Source organism: Schistocerca serialis, chromosome 11 (genome assembly GCF_023864345.2).
Source record: "Schistocerca serialis cubense isolate TAMUIC-IGC-003099 chromosome 11, iqSchSeri2.2, whole genome shotgun sequence".
NCBI lineage: Eukaryota > Metazoa > Arthropoda > Insecta > Orthoptera > Acrididae > Schistocerca > Schistocerca serialis.
In genome coordinates this window covers 54,083,405-54,103,648 of record NC_064648.1, presented here as the reverse complement: position 1 = coordinate 54,103,648, position 20,244 = coordinate 54,083,405, and the positions used below count along the sequence as shown (strand labels likewise).

General features: G+C 38.7%; 1 long non-coding RNA gene and 1 other non-coding gene across 3 annotated transcripts in view; both read left to right on the top strand.

Annotated features, from left to right (window-relative positions):
* Positions 1 to 20,244, top strand: part of LOC126427308 (uncharacterized) — a 70,129-nt gene that overhangs the window by 16,551 nt on the left and 33,334 nt on the right. For both annotated transcript variants that reach the window (XR_007576631.1, XR_007576630.1), the window contains exon 2: positions 15,004 to 15,081. This is a non-coding gene — a long non-coding RNA (uncharacterized LOC126427308). The remainder of the gene's footprint in view (positions 1 to 15,003; positions 15,082 to 20,244) is intronic.
* Trnal-caa (transfer RNA leucine (anticodon CAA)) lies at positions 273 to 346 on the top strand. The gene has a single exon. It is a non-coding gene; the product is annotated as a tRNA-Leu (tRNA).

Genomic DNA, 20,244 nt, shown 5'->3' with positions numbered 1-20,244 from the left:
ACTCACGCCCGGCCCCCACAGCTTGACTTCTGCCAGTATCTGCACACAGTTTTAATCGGCGAGGAAGTTTCATATCAGCGCACACTCCACTGCAGAGTGAAAATCTCGTTCTGGAAACATCCCCCAGGCTGTGGCTAAGCCATGTCTCTGCAGTATCCTTCCTTTCAGGAGTGCTAGTTCTGCAAGGTTCACAGAAGAGCTTCTGTAAAGTTTGGAAGGTAGAAGACGAGATACTGGCAGTAGTAAAGCTGTGGGGGCCAGGCGTGAGTCGTGCTTCGGTAGCTCAGATGGTAGAGCACTTGCCCGCAAAAGGCAAAGGTCCCGAGTTCGAGTCTCGGTCGGTGCACACAGTTTTAATCTGCCAGGAAGTTTCGTAAATGAAATTGAAAAATTATGGTTAAACTCAAAGGTACATTTAACACTTACATTCAACTGATTGAAGAAGGATGGTTCATACTGTGATACACCTCTAAATAAAGTACTTTGCCTGTTACTGATGTCGAAGGTAGCATGAGGTGGTGCTGCATAATAGCATTGCACAGGTACGGCTCTTGATGTACATAGCTCTATCTTCCTCTTGGTGGCAATGGTAAAATAGCAAATTTCTGAGCTATTAATTTATTGCTGTACTGCGCCATCATGTAGAACACGTCTGAGCGTGTTCACCACTTGCAGGGTAGCTACCAACTGTGTGTGTCACTTGAGCACCAATTCTCATTCGCTCGCCCCACCACCTTTCCCATTCCACCACAGAACGGAGTTCCGTTCTACCTATGATCCCTACACATTTTCATTTTACGCTTCTGCTTACAAAACCCCTAAGTATGAACCATCTACAATTGCATGACAGCACATACATACAAAATTGACATAATTAATTACAGTTGTACTTGAAATATTACATAATTATTTACAAAATATGTTTTAATACATTTATTCCACCTACATCAAAGAGGTTATTTTTAACAGATAAACTACACTTAACAAAAGCTTGCTCTCGTTATAGTATTTACTTAATTTTTCAAAATTATTACGGAACAAAAAATTTAAAATATACAGATTAATGGCAGTATTATATTTACAATAGCATTACAACTGCCACAGCGTATTTTGGTAATTTGCCCATAGTTGGTGCTAGTCACAAGCATGGTGAGTTGAGGTATGTTGTAGTTTGACAAATGGGAAAGTGAACAGGCATAAATGTCGAATATGGGATTCAAAGCATCCACACAAATGCATTGAATTTGAGCGTGATTCCCCAAAGGTAAATATTTTTTGTGCCTTGTCACGTCGAAAACTGTACAGGCCATTCTTCTTTGTCGAAAGCACTGTCACTGGGTATTCCTACTTGGACATGTTTCAGCAGAATGGGGCTCCACCCCATTTCCATCTTGAAGTTTGTGGGTACGTGAACACGGAGCTACTGCATTGGTGGATTGGCCGTGCTACAAAAGGGGACAGCTGTTTCATGAAATGGCCTACCTGATCACCAGACCTCACTCCATGTGAGTCTTTTCTGTGGGAACACATTAAAGATCTGATGTATGTACCACCTCTACCACGTGATACAGCAGAGGTCCGGGAGAGAATATGGGAAGCGACTGCCACAGTCAACGATGCCATGCTAGGATGGGTATGGCAAGGTATCAATTACCATACTGACATGTGCTGGGTCTCTCATGGTTCGCATATCAAATGTTTGTAAAAAACAAAAACTTTCACAGTCTCTCTTCAAAGTGCAATATGTATGAGACCTGTACAATGTTTAGTTCTTTTGCAATAAATAATGATTGAAAGTGTTCCCGGACTTTATGTACACCCTGTATGTGACAACCAGGAACTGAAAGAAGGTTTAATTACTCCAGCTTTTAGTAAATCTGAGGCATTTTTGTCTACTGCAGGCTGCAAGTGATAAGATATGCAATATGGTTTCCAGGCTATTGGCTTGGTATCATATGTAGGAATCTTGCGGTACATTAAGAAGTTTGACAGAAGTTGTTTCTTTTCTTCAGATGAAGTTGCAAAGTCAGCTAGAATGGGGTACAGTTGACAGTGAGTATATCTAACAAACAAAACATTTATTTGTATGCCTGTATTGATGAGGAAGGTAGAAGTTCTGCTGTTCATTTATCTTGCAAACTTACTTGAGCAATTCCTATCTCTCTTACCGGATTGGCTTTGCAGAAGGGAGCAAGGAGCAGTGGCAGAACTGCTCCCATTCACATTTCACGTATTCACATTCCTTCGACCACCTCGTTGACCTCCTTGGTTAGCTGACCAGTGCTGTAGAGATGGACAGTTTTCTCTCTCGTGTCTGATTTTTCCAAAACAAGCACATGCTGGTGCCAAACACTAAGGAGCTGTGTAACTTTTTGTCATTTTCAACGAGTGCAGTACACTTTGGCAACGAATGCACATCAAGTGGGCTTTATCCCAGTGGATGATTAGACGAATTGTTGCACCTCCTTTGTGAGTTGTGTAGCCTATCTTAGTGTACTCGGTGTACTTCACCTTGTCACGTACCTGTGGGGTCAATCCTGCGAATGAGTGAATCTGCACAGCAAGTTTCTGATTTCCTGAGTGGTATCTCATTCCTTTCATTACTTTCTGTTAGTACATATGTACGACAACACACAACTCTTATTCGGTCAGAAAATCACTCGAAATCCACTCCAGAATTTTGATATTTGATAGAAAGATTGTCCTTATAGTAGCTGACGGTATTTATCTCTGTACATATCCTCAACGCATTCTGCAAGGATGTCAAATGCCTTGGTATTTCTCAGCTCTTCCTTGAATCTACATAAGTGTGAGCCACTCCTTGCAACTTCGTGCTGGTACTCCTATAAACTTTTCGTCAGTCGATGGGGACAGTTTCCCTGTATCCATTACATTTTGTACTACTGTGTCAACGTTTACACCTAGTTTAGAACCACCTATGGGAACACACAAATAGGGAAGTTAGGCTAGTTCCAGGCACAGTGCTGTTTCCCAGCATCACATTTACTAATGCCTCACTAAGGTGCCTTTGCAGATCATCATTTTTCACATGGAGTTGCTCCACCCATGTTTGCAATATGTTGGATCCATCTCTAGTTGCCTCTGTGACGTGGTCGAGGGAATTGCTTTAAACTCACGCCTGGTACTCACAGCTTTACTTCTACCAGTATCTCGTACTTCGGTAGCCCAGATCGTAGAGCACTTGCCCGCGAAAGGCAAAGGTCCCGGGTTCGAGTCTCGGCCGGGCACACAGTTTTAATCTGCCAGGAAGTTTTATATATTTTTAAATTACAAAAGTATAAATATGAAAAACACTGAATGTGATGCTTAAGTTTTGTGAACATGTAAATTAACATGGCATCTGGTATCTTTTAACATAACATAGATCCCAGCCTACTTCAGCAAGACATGTTATTTGTCCATAAAAACATGTCAAATCTCTTCCTCATGATCAGATAAAGATGTTCATTTAAAAATATTATTTAGCTAGTTAATATATAAAGAACTCCCCACTGTGTAATATTTGCAGAAATGACGAAAGAATTGTCGGCTTAGGACATCATCAAAGTGTGACAGATATGGAACATCTTCTCCTGCTACGAAGGGGTTATTTACTTATTGGGGTTTTGGCTTGGCAGTGTTTTGGAAGGCAGAGAGGAAGAGGCACTGTCTGCAATATCAACACCCAGAATAAGTTTAACAAGGCTGAGGAGCAATGTCACTCTTTTCTGTGGTGTTATGAGATTCAATTTGAAAATGTTGTTCTCGTTAATGAGATCTGTTTACTCAATGTATATGAATGTCACATAAGAGTAACAAAATACAAAAGAGTTGTTTAAAAGGCAGTTATGTTATTTTGTGGCTTGAAGACTAGAGAGCTGTCTTACAGCCCTCAATCCTCTGCAAATGGAAACAAAGTCACATGACAAGACATGGTGGCAGTGCATAGCAGGAACTTAACATGGAGAAACTACCAGAAGGTAACTGACTTGAGGTAAATGTTTATGAGTAGCATCAGGGTGACAGATCATTGAAATGTAATGTGTCTTCTCAGCTCAGTACAGCCATTCCTCTCTTTTTCACTGTTAAATTTCACTACCAACAATTCGTGCTTTGACCACAAGCTTCATTCACAAAGTAGCAAAAATAATATGGAATAACTATTAAAATAAATGTGAGGGTTACCCAAAAAGTGAGGCGCTACATTTGTTTTCCTTCAGTAATTATTTATTGAACGCAACGATAAATATACAAAAGAAAGAATGTTGTTTATTCTACATTCCCTATACTTCCACACAATTTCTGCCCTGTTCTATGGCTTTCCTCCATTGAGACACAAGGGTGTGTGTACCCTGTCAGTGCCACTCCTTGTTCTGGTATTGAAGCCATTTCTCCACTGTAAGAATCACATCTTTGTCATCCTCAAAATGTCATCTACAAATTTGATGCTTTAATGAGACAAGCAAATGGAAGTTGGAGGTGCGCTATGTCAGGGCTGTAGGATGGATGAGATGATACTGTCCAACCCTGTTTAATGATGGTTCTGAAGTCCTCAAACTTGTGTGAGGCCGAGCGTTATCATATAGAATCAATCAATCACCTGGGTTATTATGGTGACAAAATCATTGGAAGCCCTTTTTGGGTTTTGTTAATGTGTTCACATCTGCTTCAGAAATATTGGTACTGTGTCTTGGCATCACATCAAAGAGTGAGAAGATTTAGTTTCCTCATGAGATAGTGCGTAACCCATTGTGCACAAACTTCTGAGTAATTAAGACTATGGACAATTGCATCCACACTTTCCTTCCTGAGTGACAGCTTCATTGCCAAGTGCCAAGTTGTTCTGCATTGGTCTTTGTGAATGAGCACATCAGCAAGCTGTGCCTGGTCAAGTTTGAAAGCCACGAATGGCCTCCCTGAATGAAGCAAATCTTGGAGCTCTGCCGAACCAATGTCTCGTAATGGCCTCACTCTCTTTGCCCAGTGACTAACAGAACTTCTGTCTATTGCAGATGCTCTATAAACAGGATGCAAACAATTGGGAATGTTCTCGAAGGTTCTATTCTTTGCTGTGAGAAGTTCAATGACGACACGCTGCTTGTAGCTTACATCATATAGAGACACCATTTCAAAACATTGCTATAGGTATGCTACCTGTCAGAATAAATGGGAAATTTGTGTGTGCAATTTGGAAACTTCAAATAATATATATCTTAACTGTCACATTCATACAATTTTTGCTGATTGAGAAAAAATGTGGTACATTATTTTCCGGGCAATCTTCGTACTTTTCAGTTAGCATGACACCCTCTGTTCGCTGCTGTGTACAGTGGCGAGAACCTGACCAATTGGGTGCAAATTTGATTTACGTGCTAGCTAAAGTGCTATGTGCTATATTTCATGTTGTGTCTGTGTCCTGCAAAAAAATCATATTTAACTGATGCTCCACTTTACAGATCTCACCAAACTGTCTCATTGTTGGTACAGTTTGTTACGCAAAAATATTGAGAACTCTGATGTCAGTGGATGAAACAGTACCTATATTCCAAGTTACAATTGAAGACTGCTTCATTATTATGAGAAATACAAATTTTTGATGCTAAAACCAGCCAGCTTTTGTTAAATATGAATGGAACGAATGCTTTAGGGCGAGGTGAAGAAAACCGAGAAAGGCACTATGTTGCACCTTCATATTAGGCTAACAACTCTTATGGTGACAGATCTGTATATTTAGTCTTATTCACAGTCCTGGGCTCTTATTTCTAGTGTGATGATGATGAATTATGTTCGTGCTGACACAGCAAATACTTTATGTGTGCATAGGATGGCAGGTCTCAGTTGTGAAATATTCTGAAGGGGTAGCAATACCTTTATAATTTGATGGGAAGCAACTTCCCATGCAAGCAGGATATGTGGACATTGTCAGATGTCTGGTGTTGTGCTGAAGACATTTGGTCCTCACAAGGGGAAGGTCTCGGAATGGCCAACCAATTTGACTCATATTTGGCAGGGTGCTTGTATAAACCTAAAACAGAGGACTGAGATATTTTGGCTCAAGAAGCTCCCCCATCCTTATATTTGAGGGAACCACTCCTAAAGTTCATGACATGCGATTGATTCAAATTTGACGAAATCAATAGGTAATTGAAAATTCGGTGATTTCAGCATGTGGGCGGGAGGGGGGGGGGGGGGATGCTGCATATGCCCATTTCGTAGAATCGAAGAAAGAAATTGAGTATGCCTATGGTAAACACTGTTCAAAGGAACTGCCACTGATGTAGCGATCAAGGCATGTGGCTGAGGAGAAGAGAACATATGTTTAATTTCCAAATGCATTCTGCAGTTTTTTCATTAGTATTTTTGCTGTATTGAATCTAGTAGGAATAGGAAAGTCAAAAGGTAATCAGTGAAAAATAATAACAAGGTAGGGAAATAAATTTCTTTAATGACTTGGATTAGAAAGAATTATAATTTTAGTCCTGGTTGCCCTACAAAGGCTCTTTCACTCACTGTTACATGCCTTCACTTACCTTTGAACATCTACATTGGTGGTACTAGTCATATAAACATTTGAAGCAAATATGCTTGTGGCACCAAGAACATGTAATGAAAGCTGCTTTCACACAACTACATCATTCATTCTGAAGATTTGGCAGAAAACTGACTTGGCTTACATTTAAAAATAGTTCGTTTTTGGTAATTACACTGAAGTGCCAAGGAAACTGGTATAGGAATGTGTATTAAAATACAGAGAGATGTAAACAGACAGAATATGGCACTGCGGTCATCAATGCCTGTATAAGATAACAAGTGTCTGCCGCAGTTGTTAGCTCGGTTACTGCTGCTGCAATGGCAGATTATCAAGATTTAAATGAGTTGGAACATGTGCATGAGCGATGGGGCACAGAATCTCTGAGGTAGTGATGAAGTGAGGTTTTTCCATTTGACCATTCCACAAGTGTACCCTGAATATCAGGAATCTGTTAAAACATCAGATCTCTGACATCGCTGTGGCTGGAAAAAGTTTCTGCAAGAAAATGACCAATGACGACTGAAGAGAATTGTTCAATGTGACAGAAGTGCAACCTTTCCTCAGATTGCCATACATTTCAGTACTGGGCTATCAACAAGTATCAGCATGCAAATCATTCAACGATACATCATCAATTTGGACTTTTGGAGCTGAGGCCCACTTGTGTACCCTAGATGACTGCATGACACAAAGCTTTATGTCTCGTCTGGATCCGTCAACACCGACATTGGACTGTTGATGATTGGAAACATGTTGCCTGGTCGGATGAGTCTCATTTCAAATTGTATCAAGTGTATAGATGTGTATGGGTATGGAACTGACCTCATGAGTCCATGGACACTGCTTGTCAGCAGGGGACTTGTTCAAGCTGGTGGAGGCTCTGTAATGGTGTGGGATGTGTGCAGTTGGACTGATGCAGGACCCATGATATGTCTATATACGACTCTGATAGGTAACTCTTATGTAACCATCCTTTCTAGATTACCTGTATCCATTCATGACCATTGTGCATTCTGAAGAATATGGGCAATTCCAGCAGGACAATGTGACACCCCACACATCCAGAATTTCTACAGAGTGGCTCCAGAAACACTCTTCTGAGTTTAAACACTTCACTGGTCACCAAACTCACCAGACATGAACATTATTGAGTGTATCTGGGATGCCTTGCAATGTGCTGTTCAGATGATGTCTCCACACCCTTGTGTTCTTACTGATTTATGGATAGCCCTGCAGGATTCATGGTGTCAGTTCCCTCTAGCACTATTTCAGACATCAGTCAAGTCCATGCCATGTCATGTTGCAGCACTTCTGCATGCTTGTGGGCCCCTACATGATATTAGGCAGGTGTACCAGTTTCTTTGGATCTCCAGTGTAATTCTAATGCATACCACGCATGCAACATCGCCTAAAAAATTGGTGCTGAAAATTGATCATGAATTATGCTATGAATTGTTGTGGAATGTGGATAGTTGTGAAATTCCTGCTGGATTTCCAGATGTACATTGCAGTTTTGAAACCTCCAAATAAAGTTCTGTACCACGGCTCATTGTAAAGTAGCATAGCATATTCAGCTGTCTGTGGGCCCTCGTGACATTTGTTTTCATATGAGGCTTCAAATTTTAATTTTTCTCCAATCCAAGTTGTTTGAGAAATTTATTTACCTCCTTGTTATTATTCCTTAATAACTGCCATATTAACCCTCCTTTTGTTACTAATTTCGATCAGGAAAAGAAAGATGACAAAAAATCCAGCAGAATGCATTTCAGAATTGAACACAGGTTCTCTGCTCCCCAGCCAGATGCCTTGATTGTTGCATCAGCAGTACTTTCATTGAATAGCATTTACTTTACGGGTACATAAGTGGCAGTTGTAATAGTTTCTTTCGCAAATCCCTAGGAAAAAAGTTTGCTTCTGGACACCACCTATGATAATTAAAAGTGTTCCATTTTCAATTGTATATCGATCTGGTCAGTTTTGAATCAAATTCACATCATGAACTGTAGGGATGGTGTTCTCAAAACTGATCTTCATTTTATGTTGTATAGAAGCAGGCTTCCAAATATGAGCCGAATTGGTTAACTGCATTTGTGGCCTTCTCCTTTCCCATGTTCAAAATTTACACTTTAGGCTGCTATTTTTGCATTGTTGTGAAGTACTGATCAGTTGGTGGTAAAAGGTTTCAAAGAAACCATTGAAGCTATAATAGTGCTTTAATTTGAAAACCTTTTGACAGTGTATGGTTTCTTTAATTGATTACATTTAATGGGTTTCATATAAATGATTTCCTTTTTCTTGTGTGATGCCATATGTAATGTAGTTAAGAGGTATATTTTCGTTTTCATAGTGCTGGAACAGTGATATAAGCCATTTGATACTTCAAAAATAAGCTATTGGAAAGTAATACCAAACTCCTCATAAATACCATCAAAATTGGCAGAAAGTAATACCAGAGTTGACAGAAAACAGCAACAAATAGGCAAAAATAACTCTGAAATTGGACATAAAATAAAATGGATTTTTCCTGTCTCTGCTTACTGTTTGTTAGACAGACAGACAGACAGACATTATTTCCATGACATAATACTTATTTCTTTGAGATTGTGTTCTTCGCAGTTGTATACCATTATTTACACCTGATTCTCTTATCTTGAATGTGCTGCCATACAGTGTATGTTCAAGTACAGCGTGTACATAAAATCAAGGAACACTTTCAATTATTTATTTAAACATTGTACAGATGCCATACATACTGCATTTCGAAGAGAAACTTTTTGAAAGTTTATTTTTTTCTACAAACATTTGATATGCGAACCATGAGTGATCAGCTAGATGACAATACGGTAATCGAATTCTTGCCTTACCCATCCCAGCATGGCATCATCAACTGTGGCAGTCACTTCCTGTATTCACTCCCGGAGCTCTGCTACATCATATGGTAGAGGTAGTACATACACAAAAGAGTCACACAGAGTGAGATCTGGTGATCGGGAGGGCCATTTCATGAAACAGATTTCCCCTTCTGTAGCATGGCCGAGCCATCGATGTGACTGCTCCGTTTTCAGTTTCCCAGGAACTTCACGATGAAAATGGGGTGGAGACCCATCCTGCTGAAAGATGAACAGAGAGTCCAATCTCATTTGAGGCATCAGCCATTGCTGCAACATGTACAAGTAGGAATTTCCAGTGACAGTGCTCTTGGCGAAGAAGAATGGCCCATACAATTTTTGACGTGACAAGACACAAAAAACATTTACCTTTGCAGTACAGATTCAGATTCTTTGTTCACCATTGACCATCTGAGGTGGAATAGGCAATTTAAATGGATATCATATAACATTTTCCTTGAATAGTACCTTAAAGCTAAATGAGCTTTGCAAATAGTGCCCATAGATGATAACATACACCATAACGTAAGATAAATACATTCAGTGACATCACATAATGAAATCCTTAAAAATTAATGTTGATTGATTTTATATTCATAAATTCTGTTACATTGTAAAAAGGATTGATTAGTAACCAATTTAGTAGCTTGCTCTTGAAGCTACTTATGTGATCTGACCGAGAAGAAAATGGAAGTTTATTAAATATTTTTAGACTATTGATTCGATGGGAATTCCCTGTTCTTGTCAGCCTGTGCCTAGCTATGTCTAATTTTGTTTTGCCTCTGGTATTATGGTGGTGCATGTGTTCCCCCATTTCAAAATCTGCTATATTGTTTTTTGCATACAATTCTGCGGCGTATATATAAAAATTAATAACGGTTAATATTCTCAGCTGAATGAACAGTGGTCGGCAGTGCTCTGATCTGCCAGAATTGCTCATTGGCCTTATCACTTTCTTCTGAATTTTTAGAACTTCAGTGATGTGAAGAGAGAGTCCCCATATCAGCAGTCCATACTCTATCTGTGACTGAAAGAGTCCAAAATAAATAACTCTTAAATATTCTTTTGTGACCAGGCTCCTCAGTTTCCACATTAAATACGTAACTCGAGACAATTTTGCGCAGGTATGGTTGATGTGTGTTTCCCACATTAACTTAAACTATACATGAATTCCTAGAATTTTAACTGCTTTCACCTATACCTCTTTTGACAATCCCAGTATAATCTGTTGGTTTTTATAAGGATTGCAAAGTGGTGTATTTGGTGAGAACCAATTTAGTGCTACTTCCATGCCATCTTGCATCATATCTTGCAGAACTGATACGTTCTCGTGCTGAGCAAGCAAAGTTGTGGCATCAGCATAACCAAATAACAAAAGTGGGGATACAATGAGGTAAATCATTGACTGCAGTTATAAAAAAGAAGGGCCTAAGGACAGAACCTTGTGGGACTCCTGTCTTAACTTTTAGCAATTGTTAGTCTCTATTTCTGGCACAGGCAAACTGCTTCCAATTTTTAGGTATGATTCAATTACTGCCAATGCAGAATCTTGTATGGCATAGAATTTGAGTTTAGCAATTAAGATATCATGAGAAATCTAGTCTTATGCCTTACTTAAATCACATAAAAGAAGTGAGGCTTTATTTTTATTCTCAAAGGTTGTTATTCATTTACAATTGAAATAACAGCAGTGGTGGTATTTTTTCCCTTGTGGAAGCCAAATTGACTATTAGAGAGTAAGTTATGCGACTCAAAGTAGTGGCTCAGTTGGTTATAAATAAGAGATTCAAGTATTTTCAAGAAAATGGGAACTATTGAGATCATGTTTGTCCCCTTTTTTATACACTGGGATAACTTTTGTATTTTTAGAGTTGTAGGATAGACTCCAAACTTTCGACACCTATTAAACAGAAAGGCCAATGATTCACTAATTATATGCACTGCTTTTTAATTATGTAATTGGACAACCAAGAGCAGTCCATGCTCTTGGAGTTTGAGAACTTTGCCACTACCTTTGTAATCTCAGTGGGTGCGATTGTCCTCCATGTAAATGTATTGTTTGCAGGTTGTTGTTGCTTAAGTAGATTACTTGCATTGGAAGTTGTTGTTTGAATTTTGTTCCTAATATAACTTACGGAGTCCATGACAAAATGATTAACTTTATCTGGGTCAAGAGCTATGAGATGTTCATCATTCCTGCAATGCTCTTGTGCAACAGCATTCCATGCAGTTTTGCACTTATTAGGAGTCCCTTCAATGTATCTTTCGTATGCTGTTCTTTTTGCCATTCTAAGCTTAGTTCTGTAGGTTCTCTTACATTCAAGATATGCTTTGTACAAATCATCTTTCTGCTCCGTTTCATCTTCATGAGAATTTTTATACATGTGGTACAACGATAACATATTTTCCCTCATATTGGTAAGTTTATCTGTGTACCACGTAATGTTTTTCTTTATAGGTTGGCTTTTAAGATTGATTTTTATAAGAGGAGAACAAGAATACCACGAATCTAAATAATTTTTAATGAAGCTCTTAAATGCAGTTTCAGTTTTATTTATTCCCACTTGACAGTTATATATACAGTCCCACTTAATATCTCCGAGTTTCTGAATGAACTGGTTTACTACTTCTTCCTTCTGCCCTCTAACCCACATTACCTTTTCCTTAGCATTGGCACCTGTGTTTGGGGAATACGCTCAAATTCAGTGCCTTTGTGTGGATGCTTCATACCGTAGATTCAACAGTTGTGCCTGTTCACTTTCACATTACTGTGAAAAGTTACTTGGTTGCTAAAAATGAAGTGTTCAACAATGCCATACCCACCCCATTCACTTGTTACAACTGTGAATAAATCTCAGAACGCTTGTCTTTGTCGTTGCCATTGAGCTTCTGCACTAGCTCCAATTTTAATGGTTTCATAGACAGCTTCTGTAGCAGGACTTTCCACACTGTCATTGGAGTCATATCCAGTTCACAGGATGCACGATGCGCCGATTTCCTAGGACTCCTTATGAATATCTTTCGTAAGTGCTCCACATTCACTGCACTCACACCAGGATGTCCGCTTCTCTTCGTCAGGCACAAGCTACCTGTCATAACGAATTTGTTGTGCCGGTGGTACATGGCCTTTCTTGTTGTTGGCTTCTTACTGTACTTGGTTCTAAACATAGGGGAAAAAAAACTTTCAGTGTTTCTCTTCAAAATGACATATGTGTGATATCTGTACAGTGTTTGGTTTCTGTGCAATAAATAATTGAAACTGTTCCTAGACTTTATGTACACCCTGTATTTTGAAATCTCCTGTGTTGGCAAACATATAAGTGTTATATCAAATATTGATAGAAACTGCTTACCAAGCATTAAGGAAGACATTAAAACAGACGAGGAAAACCTAGTCAAGGAAAACATAATTTTTTTTGGAAACTGGAGTTATATTAATCTGCCAAAAGAGGAGAAAGTAACAATATTATGAAAAGGAAAGTTACCACTCACTATAAAGCAGAGATGCTAAGTCATAGATAGGCACAACTAAAAGCCTGTCACAAACAAGAAAGTTTGGCCAGTAAGGCCTTACTGGCCGGAAGCTTCTTATTTGTGACAGTCGTTCTGTTGTGCCTATCTGTGACTAAGCATCTCTACCATACGGCAAGTGGTGACTTTTATTTCCATAATATTGTTATATTTCATCCTGGACTTTCCTTATTTGAAAAGAGAAGACAGTTTGGATGAAACAATGCATACTGAGATTAAATAGAAAAAGTTCTCAAGAGTTCCTGGAGCGAGGAGGAGGTGAACAACTCAGTAAGAGCACTTGTTTTTCCTTTCATTCTTTCCATTTAATTTCAGTTACTATTCCTGCTTCTGTACTTTCTTCATTGGAAAGAACCTGAAAAATGGCGCTGTTATACTTCACTGTGTATGCCTGTATCTACAGCTGCTTGGTAAATAAAAATTATATCTAATGCTATTTGACTGCAATTCTGTATGGGGTGTAATTTTTGCTAGCAGAAAAATATATAATTCCAGTGATACACTATGGCCGACCACTGCTTATATTTAGGAGGTGAAATTGCCAGTGCTGCTGATTGTCACACACAAAATGAGGGGGAATGAAGAAGGGAGATATCTCATAACTTTGTTTGTTCCCCAAGGAGTAAAGATTGATAGCTTGGGGATGATTGGAAGAGGTCCCTCAGACATCAGGAAACTAATGAATTCGAATATTTTTTTTTTTTTTTTCCTCACCCCATACACTTACAAGTGTCCATCAGCAGTACTTGAAATTGCACCTTCTAAAGGTAAGTACTGCCCACCCCATCTGTCTCTTTGTAATTTTATACACAGTGCAGTCACATTAATGTGAGCACTGCCTATGTTTTATATCAACATGCAGTAACCACTCACAGCCGGCAGATGCCAGCATTAGCATTGGAGTATATATAAAGTGGGTCGAGGGGTGATGCAGAAAAGAGTGCAGATGTTGTCGTAATGCTGAAACAGAGCTATTTATCGGATATCATTGGTTTTTGGCCAAGTGTAGAAGCATTTCCAAAAAGGCTAAGATTGTAAACTGTTTACATATGCCACCATGGTGAAAGTATACTGTGCATGGCGAATTAGTGCCATCCAAAACCGGCATGCAGGCAACTGTGGTGCAAAGATATGTGTGGGTGAATGAATATGCAACTGTTGAGCAACTGACCGGCCAGATGAACCAAGGGGCTACTAACCGTGTCTCCTCAATGACTGTTCAACAAATGTTGATGCATATGGGCCTCTGCAGCAATGGTTTGGTTCATGCACGTATTCTGGCTGCTGTCCATCATCGAGAAAGCCAGGAATTTGCATGCCACTGAGTGGCAAAAGATGTCCTTTTCAAATGAATCGTGTTTTATGCTCCATCAGACAGACGGCTTTTGGCATGTATGGCACTGGAACAATTGTTGAAGGGTTCAGGCCGGTGGAGGGGGTTTATGGTGTTGCGAATATTTTTGTGGTCTCCCCTGGGTGATTTCATCATTCTGGAAAGCACAGTGGTTCAACACAAGTAAGCATCAATCCTTGGGGACCACATCCACTCATTCGTGCAATTTATTTTCCCTTGGCAAGATAGCGTCTACCAGCAGAACAATGGAGTATGTCACACACTTCGTAGTGTAAGTGTGTGGTACCACGAGCACCAGAGGGAGTTCACTGTGCTCATGCTCTCCTGCCTCCCCCTACCCCCTCCCTGCCCCCTCCACTACCCTAAGGCTGAATTCAAAACCCGGTTGAGAATATGCGGTGACTACTTTGATACTGTTTTTGCCACGAATCTTTGGCCCTCGGCTGTGAAACATAGCACACTTGGCCATGATAGTGGATCTGGAGTGGGTCCACATCCCTGTTGGTACCTTCTGGAACCTCACTGACACTCTCCATGCATGTCCTCACTGTGAAAGATGGCTATCTGGGCTTTTTACAGGTGGTTACAAGTAGTTTTGGACCAAGCAGCTTCCTCAAGTTAATTTTACTACAGATAGAATACTAGGGCAAATTCCTGTGGTTTTGTTCACAACAATTTTTTTTCTTGTCTTGTTCTAGTGGCAGATTGAAGGATTTGTTGAGAAGTACAAGAAAATGAAAGACAGGGCAGCTCTTTTGAAAGGCAGTTTACATAAGGTATGGTGGCATAAACCATCTTTTTAAACACAAGAACATGATAATGAAAACCTATCACCATTATGCATTACAGTGTGCTATTATACTCCGAAATATACAAGGTACATCCAAAAAGTTCGATGAATGGTCTCAGAAAATAAAGAAAATGAGAGTTACAAAGTAATCACCAATAGCTACAACACATTTGTGACACTAATTGTAAAGCTATTGAAAACTGTTCATAAACACTTCTTGTGAAATAGTTTTAAGTAACGTGGTCATCCGTTGTTGGATTTATCGCATCATTACAGGAGGTGAGAGCGGGTGCTACCAGTACGATCCGGAGACTGAGCGACAGACATTTCCCTCACCTCCCTCAGATAGAAATTCATGATAGATCAAGACTTTGCTTTTGAAAAAAGCAATCAACATCCTTTAATCTTGGATTTTGACAGAAGACTCTTTTTGGGAGGTGGGGAAGACAACAAACATTGTGCCACGGACTGTCACTCGGTCTCAGGATCTTATTGATAGCACCAGGCCTCATCACCTGCTATGCCACAGATATGCAACGGTGTGTGACTACAGTGCTTTGAGCGATTGCACAAGAAAATTTGTTGACAGTTTCCAACAGCTTTACAACTGATGTCAGAAGTGTGTTGTAGCTAACTGTGGTTACTTTTATTTGGGCAGCTCTTCTTGTTTGTCTTTTCTGTACAGATCTGTTTGTTTTCGTATAACTGCTGCAATCTACATCCGTTTGGCTCTGCGTGCTGTTGTCAAAAATTGTTCTCCCTTTATAATGTTACCCCTGCCCCCTCCCCTTCAACTTCCCTTCATTACAAAATTGAAATGTTTTTCTGGTGACCTCCTCCTTAGTATTCACCAACTGGGAAATCCAAAAGGGAAAGCATTTCTCCTCCAGAATATTATCCCCAAGGGGATGCCATTATCAAGCTGTATAGTATAGGTGGATAATAGTGTTGTGTTGTGTTTATTGTAGCAAAATTGGGAGTTGCACATGCTCCTAATTTAGAAAATTAAAAGTATGTGCTCTGAAACACTTGCCATCAGAATAATTCCTAATATGAATGAAATATTTTCATTTACTTGTGGATTTGTGAATGTTTTCTAAGGCAGTTAATGGGCAATGAAAAATGTCTACACCCAAAATTAAATTATTAAAGAGTTACATGTGTCTCGTCACCCGAGAAATCTCCTGTCTTAGCCTTTTTAAGAAAGTGGGGACATTGACCACAACCAAACATTCTCTCTCTTCAATCATAACTTTCTCACAATCAAATGTACCACAACCATAATATAAGAAGAAAATGTGACCCACATTATGATCTGATGAATTTTTCTGTAGTACAGAAATGTGTGAAATAGAACTAGCACTGAAATCTTTTAACTTGCTTGGAAGTAATAAAGATTCCTAAGAGATAATAACATGTTACTTGAAAGTAAGAAGAATAAAATTTTGTGTTATTATCGTGTTATTGTCTTACTTAATTTTTAAGGCAGAAAAATTTGGAATGTAGTCTGATTTGTTCAAGTTATGTCTTTCTGGTTTTGTTTGCACATGATTATTAATGCATTCTATGTTATATAATTCATAAAAAAGTTTTTTTAAATTTGAGAAATCCAATGCAATGTTTATGTAATCAGGGAACAGTGTTATATGATTTGTAATAAAGTCTAATCACACACACACACACACACACACACACACACACACACACACACACACCACAAAAGCAACTATCATCTCCGCATGCTAAGACGACTGATATGTTTATTTCTGGATCTTCAAACTAATCTCACCACTTCTCTTCACCATCATTGTATTTTCCTGCTCCTGCCTGCACCACACATATATTCTCACATATTCAGTGGCATAAGTTGCAAGATCCCTTGCCTTTTGATATGCTGAACTGTAAAGTGTCACACAGCATAACAGGAAAGGAGAGACAGTGCTGTCAACGTACTATATGTTTACAACTATATGTCTACACCATAAAACAAGGAAGGAAAAGAGCAATTCACAAGAATCACAGCCAGTAAAAACATTGCTCCTGATGTGCACATTTTTGTATGACATGATGTGGAGTTGTAAATGGATTTAGTAACTGATCTGCAATTTCATTTGTCCCTCCTACAGCGTTTTAAGCTTTTCACAACTGACACTTGCATTTCTTCACACATGTCAAAGTAGTATTAGTGAATGGAGATAATACAAACAAGAGTTGAGATGCCACAGTTCGAATGTATTAGACTTTTCTGAGGGATGTTCAGTGAGTCACTAAGGAGCTGAAAATTGCATCTCCAGACAAGGATAAGACAAAAACTGAAAGCATATTTGTTTACCAGTATTAACATGATTTTATGTCTATATGAGAAATAAGTTGTGTATTAAGGTAGTCTTTGTAGCTGCACTAAGATCCATATAATTTTTCCTATTGTTTCCAACTGTCAAACATTTAAGTAAAACAAAAACCACTAATCATTTGGTCTAGTAATAACAGCGTTTCTGTGTTGATGGGCTGGACTAGTGTGATCCTGTTTTACACCCTTTATTACGAAGTACTAGATGCCACTGAGGCCAACCATTCTCATACCGGCTGTGTGACAGTGTTCACACATCGGCCCTGCCAGGTGCCAGGAAAGTGACTACTGTTTGGTGGGCGTAACACTGATCGTTTTCTTGAGAGGTGAAGATTTCATTCTTTTTGTCACCTCTACTAGTTTCAAAACTGTGGTAGACATAACAATTAAAATATTATTTTAAATGTAAGATGAATATAAGCTAGCTGTCACATCATTCCTGCTTTCTATTTATAGTCCCCGTACATTAATACCAACAACTAAAAATGTTGACAGTGAATAGTGAACCTTTACTGCTGCAGGTAAGTGATAAAAAAATTAAAGTTTTTATCAAAATAATTAATGATAATTATATGATAGAATGTTCAGATGTAATACAAACACGTATCATGATCTGAAGCAACAACTCAGAGCACAGTTTGTGAACAGTTAACAATGTAGATCAACAAAAGCAAAAGTCAGTTGTTCATGTCCTGTCCTTATCATTCTTATGTTACATGTCCACATATTGCTCACTGTGTGTATGCTACTACAAAGAAAAATGCATTTATGACCTTAATGTGCTGAATTGAAAGCAAATACTACAAAGATATTATTGTGATCATGTATTATTTAGAATCTTGAAAAAATCTGATTAGAAAGAAAAGAAACAGAACTGTGTAGCACAAAAAGAATTACTTGAAGCCGTCTACTCACAAATGGCTAAAGACTTTCATTTCCTATTTTTTGATAATGACACAGAAACTAAATTTTGTTTGTGACACAGTTTCCAGTTGCTGTGACAACCATCTGGGGACATTGCTTAGCTGCAACTTTGTATTCTGCATTTGCTCTCTCATTGACAGAAGATCGCACTATTAGTGAACACCAGTTCTGTGGAAAGTTGTCCTGTAATGTATGCCAAAATAAATACTATAATTGATTTTGAGTATCTATTCCTTGAAGTCAAATTGATGACCACTCTCAGATCTTTGATAAATGTTTATTACCGGTAAAAATAACCCACAATCCGAAACAGTAATGTGACAGTGTTGATGTAAACACAGAGCATGTCATGAGATGAAAGTGACGTATTAACATAACCACAGTATTCCTGGTGCTTACAGTTTGATACATCCAGTTTCCAGGAATGTCACCCATGTACACTGTCTTTCATAATGTTGACACAGTTAAACAACCCATATGCTGCCTACTGAATGTTTCCAAAAAGTTAAAGGTAATGCATGTCACTGCAAAGACTGTAGAAGAAGAAAAGAAAGATGTTAATGAAGATGTTAGGTGGACTGACTTTTGATAATATGAATGCAGATAGGTTAATCATGTGAGAGATTGCCACTGACTGACTACTTTGGGTAGGATTGGTCTTATAAAGGGTGGTGTAAAGATTTTTGCTGCTTTCGGAATCTTGTAATATTTGAAAATGACTAGGTTAAGTTTTACTACCTTGGATGGGCTGTATACTCAGACCAAAATTGGGTTTATGAAATATGTTGTGGATTATTACATTAGAAAAATTCATGCAACCACTTTATTCATCCATGTTAGGAACACCCCAGCTAAAAGTTTGGCAGTCATATTTAAATGTATAATGCCTTATGTTAATTTTATTAAGTTTTTAATTAATTACTTTACATATTAATAAAGGATGCCATTCAGTCCACAAAAATAATGTCTATGATAATACACAGGTGAACTTCAGAAGTAAACAGATATTATGACACAAAAGATAATAGTGTGCCTGGTTCCAAACTTTAAGTACGTATATATTTTAATTGAATTATTTTCCAGTGAATCAAAATATCTTCTCACAGATAATGGAATGAGTGCTTTCCGGTGAGTGGTGTCACTGCTTCAGATTATTCCACTCAGCTCATTCTAAATTTCCTATCTCGTATAATAGTGAAGTTTTCAGTTGATAACTTTTAATTAGTACAGTACCATGCACCACAGCATCATCAGCAAACAACCGCAGATTGCTGCCCATCCTGTCCTCTAAATCATTTATCTGTATATAGAGAACAACAGTGATCTTATCACACGTACCTGGAGCACTCCTGATGATACCATTGTCCCTGATACTGGGTTCTATTACTTAAGAAGTCTTCGAGCGATTCACATATCTGTGAACTTATTCCATATGCTTGTACCTTCATTCAGAGCCTGCAGTGGGGCACCATGTCAAATGTGTTCCAGAAATCTATGGACTCTGCCTGTTGCCCTTCATATGTAGTTCACAGTATATCATGTGAGAAAAGGTTGATCTGAGTTTCACATGAGCAATGCTCTCTCAAGCTGATTTGTGAACATAATCTTCTCAGTCTCAAGAAAATTTATAATATTCAGACTGGGAATATGTTCAAGGATTCTGCAACAAACTGAAGTTACTGATATTCGTCTGTAATTTTGCAGGTGAGTTCCTTTACCCTTCTGCCACTTGGGACTTTGTGCTGGACGAGAGATTCGCAATAAATGCAAGCTAAATAAGGGATAATGCTGTGGAGTATTCTTTGTAAAATCAAGTTGGGAGTTCATCCGGACCTAGTGCCTTATTTGCTTTTAAATCTTTCAGTTGTTTCTCTG